Source organism: Chelonia mydas, chromosome 7, assembly GCF_015237465.2.
Source record: "Chelonia mydas isolate rCheMyd1 chromosome 7, rCheMyd1.pri.v2, whole genome shotgun sequence".
Classification (NCBI taxonomy): domain Eukaryota; kingdom Metazoa; phylum Chordata; order Testudines; family Cheloniidae; genus Chelonia; species Chelonia mydas.
In genome coordinates, this window is record NC_057853.1 from 35,982,824 (window position 1) to 36,001,267 (window position 18,444).

At 39.9% G+C, this 18,444-nt stretch overlaps 1 protein-coding gene across 23 annotated transcripts in view; it reads left to right on the top strand.

Moving 5' to 3' along the window:
* The window catches only part of IQSEC1 (IQ motif and Sec7 domain ArfGEF 1), a 692,283-nt gene that overhangs the window by 576,670 nt on the left and 97,169 nt on the right, over window positions 1-18,444 (top strand). The window lies entirely within an intron of this gene.

The window sequence follows — 18,444 nt, forward strand, 5'->3', positions numbered from 1 at the left end:
GCTTTGTAGTAGACGACCCTGTGTTTTTCTGGAGCTCTTATAGTTGGCTTTCATGGCACCCATACTAAGGTTTAGGGGGGAAATGCAATTGCCATGACATCTGCCTTTTATAGACATAGGCCCAAATTAATAGTATAGACATTTGAATATGGGATCAAAAGTTGTTAACTTTAAAACTTATTGCGGCCTATTAGTGACAGATGATACTGCTGTTTTTATCCTTCCTCTTTTATAAAGAGGGCTGATAGTAGGATGTGATTTGCCCCAGGTATGTGCAGTATTTTACACACACCTTTTTAATTCAGTTTATGATGTATTCCATGAAAGCATGTGACTAATATCAAGTTAACCATAAAATGGCTTTGAAGTAGAGCTTATGTACTTTTCTTTGTAGTTGTCGGAAATCCTCCAGGGAAACCAGAGTTAATGTTGTTGTCAATGTATTTAGCATAAATGTGCTGAAGTTAATGATGTTTCCTAGGATCAATTGTGATCCACAATCTTTGCTCCCAGCAAAATAACAATGATCGGTTTTTATTCGAAGACTTTAATATTATGTGTGTGATAAGCAACTAATTTAGGAAAAACAGAATAGTGACAGTATTGGTTATTTTGATATGCACATAGGAGTCTCCACATTGCTTCATATTTAACTTATTTAAATCTTTAATTACCTTAATGAGAAGAATGCTGAAACCTGTGGTGTTAACCATTGGATATATTAGTCAATTGTGGAAACTGGTAGCTTGGCAATCTTTTAACTCTGAATAACAATGCACATTTTAAAGAGTCAAGAAAAACAATTGCTTTCTCATATGTAAAAGCCCCTTTTCAAAATAATCTCTTGTCCATTTAAAAAATGTAATCCAACAAGCAATATGATATTTTTAAGTGATTTGTTGAATTTTTTTAAAGCTTAATTTGGCAAATGTATCCAACATCTTAAACTGGTAAACTTTAAAAAAAAGTAGTATAAACAAGTCTCAAAAAATGACTAGATACAATGTGGCTTTATATGGATACAGAAAGAGGTATATTTTCAATAGAAGAGAGAAAATGGACTCACAAGGAAAAAAATACAATTTACTATAGTTTCTAAACAGAAATTTAATGAGACTGAAGCCTAATATACTTACTGAAAAAGTAATTGAAGTTGTATAGGAAAGCTTCTTTACTTGGAAATTTTGGTGCTTTGGGAAAAAAATGATACACTTCATGGATGGAAATGTGGCACTTTGCCACAGTTGTGCACACTGAATAATATTTGACTAACTGACATTCCAACTGGGCAGCAGATTACAAAATATAATGCATAACTTGTTTCATTAATAGCAGAATGACTGTCCTTGCAGAGCTACATTTTGCCACTAGGTCATCATTGCAGTCCTATTCTTCCATCTCCATGTGTTCATGCTCTTCCTTTCAGGAAAGCCTGATTGCTCTATCTGATACGTGTTGTATGAGGAATTACAGAGCACTCTGTTTACTATAGACCTGTTTAATTGTGTCTGTGCTTATAGGGTAATACTCTTTTTATAAACACGACATTTATTACATCTAACTACTCCCCCTAGATAATTTCAGTATTGTTGATTAAAATTATGTATTTGTCATTTTACTTTTTTATACCAGGGCTGTCTTCTAGCTGTGGTCTCCCTTTCTAATCCCTGGAGTTGCTGATGTTTATGGTCCTGTTATATAGTAACTAGAAGTTTTCACCCTCTTTGTTAAATAGGTGGCTTAGTTAATTCTAGCATTTTATGTGTGGAATGGGCTTCCAACCATTTAAATCATCTTTGTAATAGTATTTAAAATGTTAAATCATTTTAACTTTCACCAGAGAGATCCAAAGTTTCAATTTCAATAAAGTAGATAATGCAAACTAATGAAATATTGATTCTAGACACTGTGCAAGGTGACTTTTTATTGAGGGGCGGCTGTATCAGAATTCTGATTTGAGAAAGAATTCCACATCCCAGCCCTGCCCGATATTGATAACACAAAGAGCCAGGCAATTTTATTAAATCTGCACTGCTCAGGTGGGAAAATCCAAAAGCCCAAGTACCTTCTCTCATCTGAGAAGTGCAGCTGTCCAGCCTAACTATGCCTCTTGATTTTTTTTTTTTTCCTATAATAAATCTATACTGAAACATTTTCTAACAGCTGGCTAGTGAGTTTACTGGATACTCACTGTTAGGCCTCTCCATCACTGAGTCAGTCCTCCTTTGCTGGAAAAAAAAAAATCATGTTCAGTTTTCACTGGCAATGTGTTTTTCTGCAGTATGAGCTGCACGTGCCTGGGCCACAAGGTAGCTCTGGTCTAATTGAGGGATTTCTCTGAGCCTTATGTCAGATTCACATTCTGCAGAATGAAAACTTTTTTATTTATGTATTTATTTGTTCTGTGCCCAGAATGGATAGAAATTGAAGAGAGACTTCTGAATGTGAAGTAAGGTACTATTATCTTAGACAGCCTGAAACAACAACTTTAAAAAAAAAAAAAAAAAAAGAGCCAGCTGCCCCTATTCATCTTGCTGGTGTCAGCTCTGAAGTTTAAAGATGACACTTTGAAGAGTAGATTTTCTTATTGCAAAGGCTGCACAGTTGTGTGACTAACTTAAACACAGTTACTGCACATGTGCTTGCAAACTGGATAACTGCACATGACCAAACCACAAAATTTAGAAATAGCTGTGATTCCAAAAGTAGATCTGCATCATGTAGCCACTCCTGACTGCTGGAACAGTAAGTAACAACAATTTAGACCAACATTTTCAGAGGTGACCTCAGATTTAGATTGCTGCAGATTCGGGGTCTCCAAGTTGACGGTATCTTGGGCTTTACAAAAGTGCTAAGCACCTGCAGTTCCCATTGGCTCCTGTTAAAACTGGGGGTGTTCAGCACCTCTGAAACTCCAGGCTCAAGCTGTCTCAGGTTGAGTATCCAGAAACAGAGGCATAACAAACCCAGAGGTCATGAAAAAATTAGCCTGATTCTCTACATTAGTGTCATTCTATCTTTGTGCAAAGCTCCAGCTGACATTTGCTGTGTGGCCCTAACTTTGTACCCCAGCACAGGGGCTGTAATTAAAAATGTAATTCAGCCCTCATCACAGGGCTGGTTTTTGGGAAACCGTGCAACAATGATGGTCATAAGACTGAACTGCCAAGCATCCAGCAGGGCCAGACAGAGTCCCTGTAGTTTCTCCTTTTGGACACTGCAGGCTCAGGCTCCCTCCAGCTTCACTGTCCCATTCCTCCTACACCTCCCAAGTTTCCCTCAACTGCCCTTGTCTCTCAACAGCCTCGCCCGTCAGCTTTTGAGGTGTGCAAAAATATAGGCTCCAGCCTCTCCCCCACCCCCGACTCTCACTCATTCCTGGCCCACTGCATGCAGACAAGGGGGCACAGCCTGAGGAAAATATAATTACTTGTTCTCACTGAGAATATTACACATGGATCTGCGCAAAGCTTGGCGTCTGTGTTGCAAGAATTCACCCCATTTATGAGAACTTCACCCAGCATTGTAAATTTGTTGTACGTAAAGACAGATATTGGGGTGATATCTTCAAAATCCCTTAATTTTTTTCAGCTCCGTAATTTTAATAGCACAACACGCTGTATTTGAGTTTTCTTTTTACACTGGAATGGATTATGGGCCAAGGGCCAAATTCTGTTCTCAGTTTCACCCATGAATTTCCATTATCTAATGAGATTGCATAGGTGTGAGGGGAATCTGGCCCAGAATTTGAATGTTAATTTTCAGCATTATGGATGTTGTCACCTTATGTCAAAAGTTATTTAAATATAGATTGTGCTTAATTTATATGGCTTGGGTTTGCAAAAATAACTACTGATCACAAGCTTATAGTGACACTTATTAACAGAAATATTTTAATCACGTACCCATATAACTTCTTATGTCATACCAGATTATATCATGGTTTTGTGAGGTAGACATTTGTAATTAGGATCTGGATGGAGACTACAGGTTTATTTCACTCTGACATAATGGTTTGATTCAAGTTGCCAGAGAATAGGGACTGGTGCTTTGATCTTCTATACCACAAAGCCCTAAAATATCTTCATTTTAATGTTAAAGGTGACCTGCAAATGACAAGAATAGTTTTTGCCCTTTTTTGATTCCTTATGATGGACAAAGAAGGCCTGAAAGTGTGTTTAATTTTTTAAGGTTATTTTTTTTTTTCTGATCCAGTATATCAAATTTTGTGGGGGTTTTTTTTGTTTTGTTCTGGAGAAGGGGAGAATGAGAGCTTTCACAGCCCTCAATTCACAAAAAGTGGGGTGTTTTGTATATCTTAGGCTTTGTCTACACTGCCAATTGAATGACACAACTTTTGTCGTTCACAGGTGCTTTAAAAAGCCCTCCACCCCCCCCCCCCCACCCCCCCCCCGCGCAAAAGACAAAAGTTTTGCCACGACAGCTGGCAGTGTAAACTGCTCATTGTTGGCAGGAGTGCTCTCCTGTTGACAATGCGAACCCCATTCATAGGGGGTAGAAGTATTTTGTTGGCAAAAGTGCCGACAAACAGCATTTACGCTGCCTGGCTTTTAGCGACACTTTTAGCCTTGTCCCTAAAAGCTGTGTAGTGTAGACAAAGCCTAACAAACTTTTTTTTTTTTTTTGTTAATACCTATTTAACTCAAATGTCTTCCAAACAGCTGGAAGTACAAAGGGCCTGATTCTCTGATGTCCTGCACAGTGTGTAGTCATTTGGACAGTGCAAAGTGGATATGAAATGCTACTGTTCTGATGTGTATAACTTGACACTCACCTTGCATGGATATAAATGACTACATGGTGCAGAACAATAAAATAAAAATCAGGCCTTTTAACCATTTTGACAAATACTGTCTGGTTCTCTTTCTGTCCATCGAGTCTTCCAAACTAAACAGGGTAGACATGTCCTACGTTTCTAATGTGCTTTTAAAACAAACAAACAAACAAAAATGCAAAACCCCTCCACACCCTGTCAACAAAAGGGCACAAAACCAATATTTTTTTTTTCTCTTGTATGGAACTCTTTAGAGTAGTGAAGAGCTCCCTCCAGATCTGAGCAGCTCCCAACTATGGGAAAGTTCAGTTTTGGATTCAGATCTGAATTTCGCACCTGGTCCCTAGCTTTGTAAGAGGTCAAACCACATCTGAACACCTCTGAAGCTTGGGGAAGTTGTAATTGTGGCTCAGGCTCATCTGTGTGTAAATGCATTCTTGACTTGGGTTAGGGTATACTTAGCCTGCAGCCATAACGACTGGTTCTGTGATCCTTTCAGTTCCCACAAGCTGAGCAGGGTAAGGCCAGGTCAGTACTTGCATGGGAGAACTCCAAGGAAAAAAGCTGCAGGAAGCAGTGTGGGTGATTCAGTTAGTAGCTCTTCCTCCTTTGAGTTAATGTTGCACCAGTACCCTGGTGTTGTGTTTGAGGTTCTGTATTGCTGTGGCAGGAGATGCTATCATTCAAACGACACGTACAACAGAACTCCTGATCATCTGTGTGTTAGAGCTCCAACAGTATTTTCTGTATGAGTGGGGCTGTTAAACTTTGGCTTCCTGGTCATATTCCAGCTCAGTAATTACTTTTCTCGTGACCTAAATTCCTTCCGCACTTTCAATTGGATATAGAATTTACATTCACTTTCCCTTCTTACGCTCTTATGTAGTTTGCCATTAAACAACTGTTGCGTTCCATTCCAGAAGTGGCTGGACTGATCCCTATGCAGATATGCCTTTGCTATCAATATCTCGCAAGCGTGTCATGAGTTTTAGTTAATGTTTGTAAATGCTCAGGGCTCTGCTAAGAAAAGGTGGCGCAGAAATACAAAGTATTGTTGATTATATACTCTTGTTACATTGAGCTGCTTTGTCTCAAACAATTTTCTATGCACCTTGGTAAGAAGACATTGATATTGTAAAATACTGGACAACCGGTGTGCGCTTTTTTTTTTATTTAAAGATACTTAGAGAGGAGGATGTTTCTTCAATATGCAGGGAAATGGTTGTAGTTGTTATGGGCTCACTGCAGCCTCAAGTTTTTTTATTTTTAGTAGCAGACCATGGTGAGAGAGAGTTGAGTAGGACAAGGGCATAATTAAGAAGAAATAATGCAGTTTATTCCCACCCTACCATGTTGGTGCATGTAATACAGGGTTAGTTTAGACTGACTGTTTTCAAAAGTGGCCTCTGATTATTGGTGTTCAGTTTGTCTCAAGTTTGGTTAAAAATACTGAGCACCCATCTTGGTCTTTATTTCTTGCAGCCCTAGAAAAGTATTCCCGGGGGCGGAGAGATTAGACTGTACTCAGCCATAGCTAATGGCCTATAAAGCCTATGTGTTCTGACTATTTTATTGGGGGAGGTTTGTTTCCTTGTCTGGAACCAACTAGTATTCACTGGGCTAGATTCTCTAATCTGCTAAATTTATTTTGCATTGCCTAAGCAGCACAAAGTGAACTTAAAAAGGCCAGAGATTCCCCCTGGAGAATTTCCATTGTGTAGAGGGACTCTACACTGGTATGAAAGTGGCAAGGTGGCATAGCATCCTCCTCTGCCTGCTGTCCCTACCTATCCCCAGCATAAGGTGAAGGAGGGGTTGGGGGGCAGGGACAGGCTTGGTAGGAGCAAGTGAGGTGGAGCTGAGCTCTGTACGCCCAGTTCCCAACCAGCGAAAGCTCCGTTAGTGGACGTTAGAATAGGCCCCTTGCTACTAGAACATCCCTTAGGGCTGAGTGGCTGGGATCATGGAGCTGTGAACCCACCACTGTTCACCACACCTCACCTCAGCACAGCTTGAACATAGTGGAGAATCAGGACCTGAGTAATCTGTCTCAAAAATAAGCTATGAAGTAAGTGTGTGTGTGTGTGTGTGTGTGTGAAAGAGATGGTGGGGCGCGGAACAACTCTCCGGTGTTAAGAGCTGTTTGCAAGTGGCCAATAGTTTTGCATGTAGAGTAAAGTAACCCTGGAGAAATTCTAAGGCTGTCTTCAAGAGGAGAAAGTTCCTGGCTGAAAGCAAGCTGTAGTAGACGCCCAAAACCTCTGCATCTTAAGGATATGTTTCATTTCATACAAACAAAAAAAATAGATAAATACATAAAATGCTCTTATTGAAAGATTGCAATGTAACACTGTTTCTCAGAATAACAAGACCCCGAAACCAGAGAAAGACAAAGCAGGTTGCTCCCTAACTGAGAGAGGCACAACACAGCCCACCTTACTGTAGGCTATTTGTCTGTAGGCTGACTTTGATTGCATGCTTCCCTACAGAGCCCTTTTGTCTGAAAGCAGGATCAGGAGAACCCCTCTTAATTTCAAGTGATAGATCATAATTTTTAACACTGTTTTCAACACATCACCGTAAGGCCCACCAGTAGTGTCCACCTTTTTGATACCAGGGACCAACTTGCTGCCTTCCTAAACTGTCAGGAAGATCTCCGGGACTGGCACCAGTCCATGGACCAGTCATTGAGAATTAGTGCCCTAGTCCTACTCCACCTTTTTACTGTGATCAGTGAGAGGCAGGGATAGAAAACTCCATCTCCAACCCACTGAGAATCCACGCTTAATAGAGGTGGGACCATTAAAATGGCAATCAGAGATCTGACAGATCGCAGGCTCAGTTTAGGGGAGAGGAGCTGGAAAAAGCTGGCTGTCAGATAAAAAGCTGTTGATAAATCTTGTACTTGTTAGAGACTAGGGGTCTGCTGGTTTGTGTCTCACCCTGGGTGTGAAGGGGTGCACACAGTAACACTGTATGGTGAAGTCTTGTACAAAAGACTACAAGTCTTTTGTGTATGTTGATTCATTAAATTATTTTCCCAGAATGTAAGAAGCTCTGATATTTTATCTCCCCTCAATACAGAACCCATGTCCCTTCCAGACTGTTTTCCTAAATACTGTGCATACTGCAATTCTAGAAAACTCCGTTTGTGTTACAAAGGATAAAAAATCACTTTTATGAAGAGGTCTGTGATTAAAGGCTGCTCAGCCTTGATTACATTCCAGTGAGTCATAATATAAAGACATCTTTCAGAGTGTGTACCTCACTCTTGGCCAGTTCCTCATCTCATTGGTGGCATAACTCTCGTCTGCTTCACTGAGCACAGGAGCAAGCTCTGTACAGTAACTGTTGTGTCTATTATCCAATGTCTTTACTACCCAGTGAAGTAAATTCTTGTCTGTTTGTGCACATGTTGAAATGACGTTGTTTTTCTTTGAAGTAAAACACTGCTAAATCCTCTCCAAATTTGAGCTGGATTAAGGGGCAGCCAGAGTGGAAGGGGGTTGTGCAGCATTGTCAGAGGAGTACTGTTTCTAGATGTAGTGGAAAATAAGCAGAGTTAAATTTGTCTTGGTGTGCTGGCATTCTCCAGTTATCTTCATTTTGAATTTGGCTTTTCACAATTACCCAGCTCTGTAACATCACATTTATTGATAGCTGGGGAAAATCCAGCCACTGGAGGAAGACAGTCTTTTTAAGTTGTAAGAAGGTGAAAAATCTATTCAGACACTTAAATTTTTTTTTAAAGTAGAGAATGGGGCATCCAAAGCTCCAGACTAATTGTAAATCCATTCCCTGTTCACTCATTGGGTTGTGTCAGAGTTGAACCAGCTTTGGTAGTTAACATAGGCTTTTGAGGAGGCATGAAACTGAATCCATTTGTTGTTTAACATACTTTCTGAATCGTTGATCCTCCTTTAGAATATTTGCTTGTTACCTAAATGAAAATGTGTTTATTTTAAAAAATAAACCAAGTTGTGAGGTGTTATGTAAAATAAAACAGCATTTGTTTTTGTAGTGGTTGCTGTTGCTTGAGGCCCTTCATATGTTCTTCAGTTCCTGATTAGTTCCTTAACTTCCTTCTGCCTGTGAACACTGAGGTACTTGAAGGGGAAGGCTGGCCTGCTCAAAAATTGTTCCCAGCTGTGTAGATTGTATTAGCAGTTGTTTCAAATAGCAAAGGAGAAAAACCCTGAAATAGGTCGAGTGGTAGAAGTCATCAAATTGATTTGATTTAGGATCCTGGTGTAATTTTTTTTTTTTTTTGCCTGCATGAAATTTCAACACATGAAACATTTTCTGGCTCAATAAATGGCATTTCATTTGCTATTTTTAAATAGACAAAATGTATCAGGTAGGAAACAAAAATGGAAAGAGAGAATATTAACAGGGTCTGACAAGAAGTAAAGAGCAGGACTCTGATGCTTGACTTCCTACAGAGCCTAAATGCCAACAAGCTGGATTTTAATTCTCTGGGCAGTGATATCATTCAGGCTTACCTCTCCCTCTGATTGGCTTGACACAACAGCTGAAGCCACAACAGAGTAGAAGAACAAGGGTGGCTGGTCTGAAGACAAGGATTATTGTTGTACTGTAGCAAATGCTGTCTCAGCTGTGCACGCTGATCAGTTCTTCCCCAGCTGCAGAAACTGAATCTTTCTTTTTAAAATTAGCATTGTATAGGCTGCAGTGCATATCTTGGTAGCAAAATATTAATGTGTATTTTGTAGCTACTCAAGATAAAAAAGGGCTTCCCCATGCCAGATGATGCATCTAAACAGATCATCTCCGTTGGTAAATAAATATTTCAGAGCATAATTAATTCTGACACTAACATTGGGAAGTCCTACAGACTTCAGTGGAATTACACAAATAGAATAATATACAACATGAATAGGGGGAACAGAATCAGGTCTGGTGGTAATTGAAATGTTACAGGGTATCAAGGGCTTCAATTTAAAAAAAAAATAACATAGTCATGTTTGAAAGAAAAAATGGCTGTTTTATAAAATGATGTATGATTTTTGGTTTTACTTTTTCTGTGGAGTCTAAATATCCTTTTGATGCACATGCAACATCCATTAGCATTAACATGCTTTGCATATGCACACAAACTAATAGATCCTATGTGATACCAACTATCTTTCTCTAGGAAAGTATCCAAAATGTTATAAATTCATAGTCTATTTTATGCTGGAAAAGGAGTTAATAGTTTCCTTTTAGTAATACATGTTAGTTTTTTGTTTTTTGTTTTTTTAATTTAAAGTGTGGTGTAAATTCATTGCTAAATTAAACTTTATAGAGAGCTGAGAAACATAGTTTACAATTAAATCGCATCCTAACTTTGCCAGAGGTAGTAGCATGCTATTAAGTCGCACAAGTTCTGTTGGCTATTTCACAACTTCTAACAAGTGAAAAATAGAATATGAAATTAAAAAATACAGCTTTGACATTGGCATCAGTACAGAAAATGAGCTTTACAGTGCAGTAAATAGGCATTTTGAGGCTTTTTTGTGCTTGTTTTGAAGAGGTACTTCCAGTCACTAGTCAATGTGTTGTCTCTGTTTGAACTAGTCAAGGCTGCTCTATCAGTTATTTAACCTTCACCATCTTCCTTGGGATAACCCTCAGCTTCCAAAGCAAGCTCTTCTTAGATGGGTATTTTTAGTTCATAAATCTATAGTAACAGAGTTTTCAGAGACACTGGTTATGAGATTTTGTTTTGTTTTCCACCTTGTTTGTGCTTACCTCTCCTTTGAAAAACAATGATTTTTTTTTTCTGCTACCTGGACTGGAGCAAAAGATTACATTACCCCATTAAAAAGGGCATAAGATTATAACTCAAAATGTGGAGTGAAGGAAAGGGCTTTTGACTTATTTTCTGTTGCCTTTTGTGGGGAAGATAGTTATTCACTGAGGGTGCCATTGAGATCAGTGGGCATTTTGCCACTGACTTGAGTCCAGGATTTAGCCCTGAGGGCAAAATTGTCCTCTGCAATCCATGTGGTAGTACTTGGCTTTAGTATTCTGATATCCCTGCACACACAGATTCCATCCACAGTTGCCAGCAGAATATCTACATTTTGTCCTACAGTACACATTTGATTGGCAAATTTTGCCCTAAAACATCCTGTATCATAATGTTTTTGTTACTTCTGAGAAACATGCAACTCTATCTGGGTTTTTCTTTAAATAATTCTAAATTAATAAAATCAACTGATTTGTGACATTGCTTTGTGGTTTTGAAGGTTACATATTTTGGTTTTAGCAGAAACAGCTGAATTTGTGAAAGAGCTTTCTAAGTAAAAGAAACTGGCCAGTATTTCTTTCCCAGATCAAAACCTTTGTCAGTACCCAGGAATGATGTTGTCAGTTGCAAGGACTTTGAACTTTGTGACATCATAAATTTGAAGAGAGATTAGCTGAGGAGTTAGTTAGGGTTGTTGCTGCTTTTTGTGCGGGTGGGGAGAAATTAAACCAGTTCCCTTAATATAACTGACAGTATCATTTACTAGCATTTTTCAAAATAGAAATGGGAATGAACTAGATTCTCATCTGTAAATGTTGCAAATAACGTATCTAAACTCACTTTATCTTGCCAATTTGAAAACTGACTTGAAATATTGTAATGTGGAAAGAAACAGGTATTAAAGCAGTCACCAACATGAAATATCTATAGAAAAAGTTCTGTATTTTAAAGGATACTTTAAAAATTTCTCACAAGAAGTCATTTTGAGATAATCCAGCGCATACATCAGAGCTTTAATGAAACAGACCTCCTCTTTCTCGGTGGAAAGCACCACAGGTGTATATAAATCTAAGCCAACTTTTGAAGCAGTGAGGTGCACTGTATTGTCAAATAAATACTTATGTTAAAGTTCAGTTATGCATAGTGTGGCATAGCTTTGCTTTCAGCCTCATTTGTGTGTGTTTGTGCTTGTGTTTTGAGATAATTGTGGTTTAAGACTTGGGATTCAAATGAGATCTTGTAGCTGTCATAAGCACCAAATCATATGGGAGAACTCCTTTTCTTAGATGATAGTTCCTATATGGAACGCCTAGATTTTGATCTGAACATTTTTTTGCCACTCTAGTGCTTTTCCCAGGCGTCATTTCAGGAGGGTCTAACCATAGCAGCTGCTTGTGCAGCTGCCATTCTGTGTCTCTGTATGACTTCAAGTCAGTTCCACTGACGGCTTCTGGCTGCATACGGCTTTCCCTGAACCAGGTGTGAGAACTTGAATCCATTTCAAGGCAACATCTATAATTAGTAGGAGCTACAAGAGGCATTGGTGTACTTTTTTTGGAAACACCTAGAGCATGAAGATACATATTTGATGCAAAACTGATAGGCAGTTCTGCTCCCCTCCCTGATATTTAGGCACTCAGTAATATTAGTTTTTAAAACTAGGACAAATATTTTGCAGTGGAATACTTTCATAAAGCTGCATTCTCCTATAAAACCTTCACTGTTTGATTTGAATTTAAACCCTCTTCACAAGCTATGACAAATTCCTCAAGTGCCTACATATTCCAGTTCTGGATGTTTTTGGTAACGTTTATGGATAGAAGTGTAGCTATGACTGGAAGAAAGTAAGCAATCTTGTAAAATTATTTTCTCTCCTGTATGACTTAACATAGTATGTTTGTATACCTTTCTCCTGGGCAGAGATGGTTCAAACAGATTTGGGGAGGGAGTAGGAAAAACGAGAGCTGGAGAAGGGGCAGATTTGATTGAAGAATTTCCCCAAATTGGCACCTGTGGAAATAGCATGTGATTTCAAAGTATGTGGGGACAGAACAAGATGATGGCTTGTCCTCTTTAGGTATTTATGGAAACACAGGGACTTGATGGTTTAGGGCAGTGTTTCCCAAACTTGGGACGCCACTTGTTCAGGGAAAGCCCCTGGCGGGCTGGGCCGGTTTGTTTACCTGCCGCATCCGCAGGTTCGGCTGATTTGCGGCTCCCACTGGCCGCGGTTCGCCGCTGCAGGCCAATGGGGGCTGCAGGAAACGGCGGCCAGTATGTCCCTCGGCCCGCACTGCTTCCCACAGCCCCCATTGGCCTGCAGCGGTGAACCACGGCCCATGGGAGCCACGATCGGCCAAACCTGCAGACGCGGCAGGTAAACAAACCGGCCCACCAGGGGCTTTCCCTGAGCAAGCGGCGTCCCAACTTTGGGAAAAGCTGGTTTAGTAGAATGGAGGCTGCATTATCTAGTGGCTAAAGCAGATAAATAAGAGTCAGGAAACCTGAGCTGTGTTTCTAACTCTGCCAATGAGTTGCTTTATAACCTTGAGCAAGTCACTTATCCTTCCTTGTGAGATATTTATAAGTTTGAGATCCTTGAAGGAAATGCCCTACATAGGAGCAAATTATTATTGTTGTTGCAATTGTATGTAGCAGCCCGCTTCTCTAGGTTATTAGTCTGAATCCAGCCCATGGAAGTAGTGACTAAAAGTTATAATGATCTGATGGTTGAACAAAGACCTGTGTTAAATGAGGTTCGTGGTCTCCACCCAGTTATCAGTGGACAACTATTCAAAATAAATATTAAAAAAACCCAAACCAACATAATCAGAAATGGTTCTGATACTTTGGTAGGAACGCCAACGACTGTTTTTGGTCAGGGATAATGAACTTCTTCTCTTGTCTCTAGAAATGAAGCTTATGGAGGCAGCTTGCACTGCCGCTGCTCATGCAATACTTGTTCAGAGATAATCCAGCAGTGATAATCAAGAATGTATCATGAGCACTAACATTCTGTTTTATAAAGGAGAATGTAAAGCAACCTCTCCATTCTAATGACTATTTAATATATATCAAGAGGGGAGTTTTTACTGGCTGCATCTTTCACATTGGGTCCAATTGCACATTGAATCCTGTGGAAAATAAAACTCACTCTCGGCAGTTTACTTTATGCAGTCTTAGTACAGTTCTTACCTGGCTTATTCACAGAAAAGCTTCCTACTGCTTCAGCTGGCATAAGGCTTGAACAATGAGGATCCTGGATCAACTCCCAACTGTGGTATGGTACAGGATGCATACACCATGCATCCAAAACTGAAGGGAGAAAAGAGGGCTCTGTTATTAAGTCTTTTCTATCCAGCCACCAGTTGGCAGACTCAACAGGAAGATTGCAATTCCCGAGGCTAGGGTTTGTTTGCATTTCCTTGCAAAATATTTTTGGTCTGGTGATAAGGAGGCAAATGGCCTGGTCACTGAAAACTAATATAAATGCTTTAACTGTCACAGTAGGATACATTTCTGGAAAAATGTAGCATCTTAATAAATAAAAAAAAAAGAGAGAGAAACTTGGGCATAAATATTTCATTAGGTTTTGTTTTAATTCAGATTGTGCAGACTGTCTGGAGTCTGGACTGCCATTCCTGGCAATGTTTAATCCCAGCCATGCTTTAAATATTATCTGCTTCCTATAGAACAGAATGTGAGTACTGTCATGGACAAGTTGAGCGCTGGTGGTTTTGGTTGGGTTTTTTTTTTTCCCCCCCCCTCCTATCTGATGTCAACTGGGAAGACAAGAAATTGGCTCTCTTTCACTTTCTATTCATAATCCTCAAGCACACTTTTAACACCTTAGCAACTAAGGAATTTACTGTGCATGCCTTAGAATTCATGTTCATTCATTTTTATGTGGTTACAAAACATTTATGGCAAAATGTCTTAAGACCAGAGATCTTAGGAGATCCACCTGTAGGACCAGAAGCAATGAAAGCAGGGACTACTACATTTGGAGGGAAGGGGTAAAATGGGTCCCAGCCAGGGACCACCCTTCTCCTTTGCACCCCTTTCCCCTGGACTCAAAACTGTGTAGGGGAGACCCGCGTCCTGAGATTCTGGGGGCACTGGAAACCAGATGGTGTTTCCCCTCCCTATGTAGGCTTGGGAGAAAATTGCAGAGGACAGCCAGCCAGAGCAGAAGCAGCCAAAGCAGGGACCTCTGGGCATTCCAATCAAAATGGTAGAATATTTTTGACTGTTTCTGCCCTGGCTGATCAACGGTTTGCTCCTTCCCTCCTCAGTCCCCTCACCTCCACTTCACTTCCCACCTGCCCTTTTTATTCTCAAACCCTGCCTCGTCTCCTTAGCCCCCTTCCCTTTTCTGTCCATTTAACTGATCTCCTCCTAAGTAAGCCCACTTCTCCCCCTTTCCTCCCTCCCCCCCCCCCCCAATCAATGCAGAACTAACATCAAATAGCAAAACCATGTTAAATCACGCTGTTCCCTCTGCTTGTGATTTCTACCCCTTCCCCTCGCTGCATCTATTTTTGTCTGTTTAGACTCTAAGCCCTTCAGGGCAGGGGTCATCTATTATTCTGTGTTTGTACAGTGCCTAGCACAATGGGGATTCGCTTTGGGCTGGCCCTTAGGCACTACCTTAAGAACACGACTGATAATATAGTAGGATTGAATAGGCCAGACAGGCTCAGAACCACCAACACAGGCTATTGCATGCCTATAATTTAGTCACCTTTCTCAACAAATCTTTAAGGAATAAATAAATAGTGCTGATATCTCTAATCCGTATAACACCACCGGATTTTTTTAGTTCCTGCTTTTGTCCTCACCTCTTTGAACTGCCTATTCATAAGCCCATTTTAAATAAATCCTCTGACGAAAAATAACCAGTGAGTTCACATAGTCTAAGTAAAATATCCATTGGCAAAAATTTCTCTCTCAAAGTTTTATTCCTCCCTCAATTTGATTCCTCCCTCAATTTGATCAGATGGAGGGGCTTTCTAGTGTGTTTGCTGTTCAAAAACTGCATGCGGTCTGCTTCTGCTAATGCACTGTTCAGAAACATGCTGATTTCTCTGCTACTTTATTTATTCAGAATAAAATCTACAGTGTGCTGGATTTCAACTTTTGTGCGGTTACTGTTGAATGTGTCCACTTATTCCATCAATTTGTGAACCCATTATAGCCTTATATATGCATTCAAATGCTTCATGACCTGAGTGATTTCAGGTTTTTATTTTACATTGTCTTGAACACTGAATGTTCCTCTTGCATCTGAGGTGTTTGTTTTTGTTTTTTCCAATGTCTTTACACTCTGAGTTAGCTGCTAAGGATCACAAGGTAGAGTTGTCTGTAAAACAGATATTTTTAAAGATGGAGCAATGAGACTTTTGTAAAATATTAATATTTACCATCTAATTTGCATTTCTTGATGTTCCTGTTGTAGCATGGTGTGATGTTTATGAGCATTAAATGTGTCCACCTGTGGAGCCCAGTCTTACAGCCTCTGCAGTCAATGGGAGTTTTGCCATTGATTTCGGCTGGGAGCAAGATCAAGCCTGTAGTGTACAAATACTCAAGAGAAAGCTCAGAGTTTACTTTTTACTTTCCTAAAATTTTGGGGCAGCCATCAGTCTCTGTATTTGGCCCAAATGTGAATAAGTTTTTGTATTTTTTAGTTGCCTTTGTTTGTATGTTTGTGTTGTACAGTGTCAAGTTAAAGGTAGGTAAGATTTGTAAGGAAGGGAAAATGTGAGGGTGCAAATGAAAGGGCCCTATTATTCTATCAGTAATATTAAATATGAAGATCCTTTAGTGTTTAAAAAAAAAAAACACCAAGATTTTTAAATCGATTTAAGCCTCACAACTCGTTTGTGTCAGAAGTATTATTTGCTGCAATCAGGTGTAAACTAAGACGCAGAGACAGTAAGAAACTTGTCTAGGATCACACAAAGTGTGTGGCAAGGCCAGGTCTGGAACCCAAAAGTCTTGACCTTTCCTGCTGTGCCCTAACCACTAGATCATTTCCTCCAGTTGCAGATTTAGTGAAGGCCTTGATAAGTTGAGTGTACAGCTGCGGTTTTGCTCGTTTGTTTGTCTAATAAGTAATCCCAGATGACTGCTGCCATCAAAATTGTAGGAAAGGATTTTAAAGATACAACAAACTTTATTGTCATTATTAACATCCGTTTTTTGCTAATTGTTGTCCTGGTTATATAGTATACTACTTTGGCTTAGTGTGAGGCTGGATCCTTCAGCCTATCCTTCCTTGACATCCAGATAAATTAGTTAGAAAATCAGCTTTTGGCAGCCATGGTCTCACATTGCCATCATTCTTTGATTCAAACAGAGCAGCCAGCTTTGATTCTGTAGCTGTTAGAACTCAGTGTGCATCATGGGTAATGCAGTGTAAGTTGCACTGCAGGCATGACCCTGGTCTTATTGCCCTGCCGATGAGATGAACAGATCCTACTTGCATTCACATATGTCACTTCTATTGATGTATTTTCATTTTTTAAAAAAGTATGTATGCTTGTGTGTGTTAGATGAGGAGAAGCTGTTGCAAGAAATCCAGATCTGCACATGTGGTGGAGGGCAGAGAACCTCCGAACCCATCTATATTTAATTTTCCACAGCAGTTTTTATTCCTTGGGGGAAGGCAGGTTATTTTGAAGTGTTGATTTTTCACCTATAATCTTAAATATCTGTGAGAAGTGAAAACATATCCAATTTGTTTCCATGTCTCTCCATGCCTTCCTCCTCCCCATCTCCTTCCCCCTTTTCTATTGCCTTTTTTTGCCTTGGTGCTATTAAAATCTGATACAGTTTGTGGTCTCTGTAGGCTTCTTTATAGCAGATCCTTGCTAATGTCAACTGAGCCAGTTCAGATGGCTTCTTTGCCACTTCCCCTCCCCCCAAAAAATTGAGGTGCAGACAGCATCTTACAAAGGATTTCCTTGGCCCAGTAGAAAGCCTTAATTGTAATTAGTAATGTCAATATCATGAGTTATTCCAAACCGTAACTTTCCTTTCTTTCAGTCTGTCCACTTCACTTCATTCACTCCTTTGGTACAGTGCTGGCAGCAGCCTTTTCCTCTTCCTGACTTGTCTGACAACTAAATTCCACCCTTTTATTGAGACTGGAATGATACAGTATCACTAGAGTCAGAGAGTCAGTCTGTCCCTATAAAAAGAAAAGGAGTACTTGTGGCACCTTAGAGACTAACAAATTTATCTGAGCATAAGCTTTCGTGAGCTACATCTTCCGATGAAGTGAGCTGTAGCTCACGAAAGCTTATGCTTAAATAAATTTGTTAGTCTCTAAGGTGCCACAAGTACTCCTTTTCTTTTTGTGGATACAGACTAACACGGCTGCTACTCTGAAATGTGTCCCTATAGTTACTCTAGTCTCCTCCTTTTATTGTTTTATGATTGCAGTAGTGAGGCCGTTGACACTTAATACTCAGATGACATATTAGGAGGTTGTGGGGGAGAGGAATCAGTCCATAAATCCAAAGTCTCCCTAAATAGACAGGAGCCCTGAAGAGTATCTTACTATAAATTGGGAATATCAGTGAGTATCATAAATAATACAGGTACATCTCAGTTGGATAAAGCTAAGAGATGGTGGAAGCCCCAAATTAGAATTGGCCTATAGTAATAAACCCTCTCCTTGGCCCAGATGTGCCTTGAAGGGGTGGTGATCACAGTTTCTATTGAGCACTTCTCTGAGGAACTCACTGTGCTTTACAAGCATGAATGTAGTTAATCTCACAAGTTCTGCCAGGAAGTAGTTGTATCCCCCTCTTATAGAAGGGGGGGAAATGAGGCACAGAGTGAATAAGGCCTACATTTTCAAAAGTGGTCACTCCTTGAGGGGATCTCA